Below are 6,000 nucleotides of genomic sequence, written 5' to 3'. Positions count from 1 at the left end.
GCCCCCGTGACCCTGTAGTTAGGATATAGTGGGTTGGATACTGGATGGATATATATTGTTTCTAGACTGTGAACACCCTGGGGGATCAAACACAGAAGCCAAATAATTCACTGAGATTTTATTCAACTAAAATGATGAAGGACTCATTCTGTAGCACTTAACACTGTAAGATCTGCTATGCGTGCAAGCTTAGCACATATAGGATGCACTGATCTACATAAGCTTCTAACTAAAATGTGCACACTTCTTTAATTTAGCTTCTTAAGATATTGTTCCTAATCTTATTTAATGATGCACAAGAAAAATAGCTGTATTAGCTGAATTTAATTTCTCCTTTAGCCCTTAAACACAAGTCAGTTGTAACAGGCATATGCCATTACATCAGTGTCAAAATATTTCTTAAATCAATCTGTTTAATAAGCAGTTTTTCATTCTTATGATACGTTTTATTGAATCTGCACAGATTTTTGCAAAAAAAAAAAAAAAAAACATAGGCAACAAAGTTACTTAAATGTGTGGCACAGTGACACAACAGAAAACCTCACACAGTATCAACCAGGGCTTGTCTGAGTGGAGTCTAATATCCATATTACTAACCGAGAATGCTAAACCGGATGGACACAGGGACATCCGGCCATGGGCCGTAGCCGCAAAAAGACGTACTGCGCAGGCACCCCAAGAAATGAGGCGCCGCGAGAGGCGGCTGCGACCACAGAAAAAAGGAGTGAGCACAGAAAAAAGGAGTCAAAGAAATGAGGCGCCGCGACCACAGAAAAAAGGAGTCAGCACAAAAAAAAGGAGTCAAACGCAGGCGACGCACACAGCGCCACACGAAACCCATTGCACACGAAACTAGCACACAAAAAAAAGAAGCCGCTCGCGCCCACCTGCAAGCACCCACCCCCCCCTACAAGGGCCGTAGCCGCAAAAAGACGTACTGCGCAGGCGCCCCAAGAAATGAGGCGCCACGAGAGGCGGCCGCGATCACAGAAAAAAGGAGTGAGCACAGAAAAAAGGAGTCAAAGAAAAGAGGCGCCACGACCACAGAAAAAAAGAGTCAGCACAGAAAAAAGGAGTCAAACGCAGGCGACGCACACAGCGCCGCACGAAACCCATTGCACACGAAACTAGCACACAAAAAAAAGAAGCCGCTCGCACCTACCTGCAAGCACCCACCCCCCCCCTACAAGCACCGGACGGGACACACACAAAGAGGACGATTCAACAAGCCCCTGGCACACAAAAAAAAAAAGAACCCAAAACCACCCCGCCCCACCCTACAAGCAAGAGACGGGACACACACCAAAGAGGAGGATTCAACAAGGCCCCTGGCACACAAAAAGAAAGAAGACGCTCGCGCCCCACCAATCCCCCCCCCCCCCCCCACCAGACGCCGGAAAAGCACACAGCGCGGCACGAATCCCATTGCACACGAAACGGGACCCACACAAAGAGGAGGATTTAACAAGCTCCTAACGCACCAAAAAAAAGAAAGCCGTGACCGCCACGCCAAGCCCATTAGAGACGAGACATGGCACACGAAACGTTCACAACAACGACGAATCAGACCCACAAACACACTAACATCAATAAGAAGTGACACCCAAAGCCCCATTTCTAAAGGAACCGTCCATATTAAACATACGTCATCTCAACACCTTCACACTATGCAGCATAGGTGGATCTCCTTACAATAAACCACTATTAACCGTTCAACTGCAGAAAAGGCTCCATATTAACAATAAGTGCGATCCTCCTTATTACTTATCCATATTTTGCACGCTGAGGAACAAACAAGTCATGAATACACGCTCACGGGTACAAAACGATTCGGCTCGGATAACGGGACCAAACACACGAACCCGCATGAAACAACAAAATACACGGCGGCGCATACAACGCGCTTCTGAAACTCCGGGAGAAAAAATGTCTCGGCTCCAAAAACGCAAAGCTCAACTAACCCCGTTACAGAGACGTACCCAAATGGACAGACACAATGAACGTACACGCATACAGCGCGCGTCTCAAAGTGCTGCATCGAAACAGGCACGAGTTCAAACCGAAAGACCTCGCGTCTCAGACATACAAAAACGGGAGCGAAGAGACAGCATAAATGAACGCAGACGTCTACAACACACATATGAACTGCCAGAAAACAAGCAAGCAAGGCTCCAAAAACAGAAAGCTCAACTGACCGACATACAAAAACGGACAAGGCTCGATAGAAACAATGCACGACGTAGACTGAAACGGACTTTTCGCACAGCACAGGCGAATCGATTACACCTCCAAAATAGCGCGTCCCGAATACTGGACATGCAACAACGCGCCTCTCAAACGCCACAAGCAAAACCTGCCCGTCGCAGACATCAACGCCAGACACCTGCTAAACGCTTGCGCCACTTGGCTGACAATGCGTTCAATAATGAGTGCACTATTGAGGAAAATTCATTGGGATTAATGAATGTCATTTACAATCATTGTCATTCACTTAACTTCCCTCAAGAAACAACTGGCAATACAAATAATGAATTTACACGTTGTTGTCAAAAGGGTCAGATCAGACTGCCTCCTTTACATTCATATCCTAAATATCTACAGAAGCTTCTAACTAACGATGTGCCTGAAAGTAAAAACTTTATGAACTGCATTAGATCCTACAATAGTTCATTTGCTTTTGCATCTACCGGAGTAAATATCAGGCCACCAAAAGGCAATGGCCCATACTGCTTTCGCATATGTAGACAAATATGACATCCGTCTTGTGAAACTGTTAATTATTGATGAATGTATAATGGCATCCAGTCACTTACTCAACACCATTGATAAACTTCTACAAACGTTGATGAATAATAATATTCCCTTTGGAAGAAAAGTACTTTTATTAGGAGGTGATTTTAGACAATGCTTGGCTATTGTTCCACATGCCATGCGCTCAGCTATTGTTCAGTCCACCTTAAAATACGCAGACAATTGGCATTTCTTTCAAACAATACAGTTAGTACAAAACATGCGATGTCCAGATCCAGAATATAACAATTGGCTATTACAACTGGGAAATGGTACACTTACCAATACAGATGGGAAACGCCGACAGTTCCCCATTAAACCTGCATTTGCCATGACCATCAACAAATCACAAGGACAAACCATGGACAAGGTTGGCATCTACCTCTCTGAGCCCGTTTTTGGACATGTACAACTTTATGTTGCCTTCTCACGTGTTTGACGTTCACCTGACGTTAAAGTTAAAGTTATAAATGATCCATGCCAAGGAAGACTCATTCAAGGACAGGACACCATCTTTACTACTAATGTTGTGTACAAAGAAATATTCCAATAAACCATTACTCTGTGCCAAACACTGTATTTTTTGCTTTCTATATGCATCATCCACACCTCCACACTATTCTATATCTCATTCATACATCTCACTCTTTGTCATGCCCCAACGCCAAGGGTTGGCGAGCGAAGCGAGCAGGGGGCGGAGCCCCCTAGTTATCCTTATATTTGAATACTCCAGTTTTCTCTTACCTACTAAAGACATCAGTGTTATATTACCTTACATCTTTAAATTGCCCAGGAGAGCACAACAGTGTAACCTGCAATTGACTAGGGCTTGCTTCACTAAAGAAAATTGACTATGAGTTGTCAATACATTAAAAGTAGATTATGATATAATAAGGTAGAGTCAGGCCGGTAAAAACATTTGTGTGTTTCAAAACTATCTTGTGCTCAACTGTGCTTAAAAAAACTGAATGAGTTTGAACATCAGCAGGTTGGCCAAGCCCATTTAAATTACGGAGTACATTTTTGATGTTTAAGTCTATCACAAGGCTGCAGTCCTGAACAGAAAGATGCTAACACTGGAAATTACTAATGGGCATTAATGTGCTCCTGGCTCAAAGAGAAAAGTAGAAAGTAATGAAAAATGGCAATTGCAATAATAAGTAAATATGTATCCATATTATTTTTGTACTCAATGTGTTATTAAAAAAGACTGCATATTAATATTCTGTATGGGATTAAACCTTGTATAATTGCACATCCACATATAACATTAATCGATATTACTTTATATCTTATTTCTTAAATTGAGCTGATGTAAGATGTGGCGGACGGCTGGTACCCATGCAGCCACTACTCAAGGTGCCAGAGTCGGGAGGAGGAGGATGAAGCTGCCCTGGGAGGAGTGGAGGAAAGAAGAGTGTGATTTGGGGTGTTTTATTTGTGTTTTTGGGACAGTGCTGTGCTTGTGGGGATTACGGGGAAGACGTGCCCCACAGGTGAAGAAAAAATAAAATCTTTTTTGTTTATTTTGCTCATGCCTCTGGTGTCAGTCTGTGTTGGGTTGGCGCCAACCAAGCGCTAATATCACAAAGACAACATGCTGCTTTAAAGCTACAATGATACTGGGATAGGTGAACAGAACAGATGCCAAAAGAAAGGTTGGGGTGCCAGCAGTGCAACCCCATTTCATTGACAAAGGAAAAAAATAAAACTAGTTTGCTCAGCACTCCAATTACAAAGGCTTTCGCAGCTAAAACATACAGCACTTCCTCTGAGCTCTGTCACGACTGAAGTTTAGGTCTAAAATGAACACGTCCTTCCTGGGACCACTAATTTTTATGGTGTCCCAGGTGGAAGGGGCAGAGTGTTCTCTTAGCTTTGTGGGCTAGGTGCCATCCTCAGATGTCTTCTCAGAACTACAGTTGAGAGAGAAGGAATGGTTAGCACCATTACTACTGTTACTGCTTACCCTCAGCGCCTGGAAGGTAGTCTTTGGGCGCACATGCATGACAATACATACAGTGCAATCAGAAAGCATTCAGACCCTTTCTCTTAATGAATGCTTTATTCTGTTGTAGATTGTGATATATGGCCAACAATTTATCCCGGCCAATACCCCCAAGCCGACAGATGGGGCCCTCCCTGCTACATGGAGTTGACCCGAATTCCAGCAGGGCATCATGGACCTTGGAGTTTTCCTTCACGGCCCTGATGGATACCATGGAGGCCACCAGAGGACACTGCAGGGAGGCATAAGGATTTATATTTGCACTATAACCCGGAAGTACGTCCTAGTCACAGGGACAGAGGAAATGACGTACTTCCGGGCTGAAGAAAAAGAGGAGTTTTCACCTGACCCGGAAGTGCTGGGGAATAACATGGACTGGGGAATCAGAAGCACTTCCGGGTTAAGATATATAAAAGGACTCTGGGAAATCCCAGCATTGAGCTGAGTTGGGAGGAAGGGTGACTGAGCTGCTGGGAGTGGAGGATTATTGTTATTGTTTGATTGCCGATTGTTTATTGGAGTATTGTGGAGTGGAGGGTGCTTTGTGCACTGTTATAATAATAAAGTCAATATTTGGACTTTTGGGCGGCACGGTGGCGCAGTGGGTAGCGCTGCTGCCTCGCAGTTGGGAGACCTGGGGACCTGGGTTCGCTTCCCGGGTCCTCCCTGCGTGGAGTTTGCATGTTCTCCCCGTGTCTGCGTGGGTTTCCTCCGGGCGCTCCGGTTTCCTCCCACAGTCCAAAGACATGCTGGTTAGGTGGATTGGCGATTCTAAATTGTCCCTAGTGTGTGCTTGGTGTGTGGGTGTGTTTGTGTGTGTCCTGCGGTGGGTTGGCACCCTGCCCGGGATTGGTTCCTGCCTTGTGCCCTGTGTTGGCTGGGATTGGCTCCAGCAGACCCCCGTGACCCTGTGTTCGGATTCAGCGGGATGGAAAATGGATGGATGGATATTTGGACTTTTATCTGGTGTCTGACGAGTGGTCTGAGGGTTCAAGGGGATGACAGCGCCCCATATCTGTCACAAGATTTAATTTTAAATTGATAAATTTGCCATTTTTGCCCATCAATCTACATTCAATAACCCACAAAGACAAAGTAAAAGCATGTTTTCAGAAATGTTAGCAAATTTATTCACAATCAAAATCTGAAATCTCTGATTAATATAATTATTTAGATCCTTTGTTGTGGCACTCCAAATTATG

This window comes from Erpetoichthys calabaricus, chromosome 3 (assembly GCF_900747795.2).
Source record: "Erpetoichthys calabaricus chromosome 3, fErpCal1.3, whole genome shotgun sequence".
Lineage (NCBI taxonomy): Eukaryota > Metazoa > Chordata > Cladistia > Polypteriformes > Polypteridae > Erpetoichthys > Erpetoichthys calabaricus.
The sequence above is the reverse complement of the archived record's forward strand: the minus strand, read 5'-3'. Positions refer to the sequence as shown.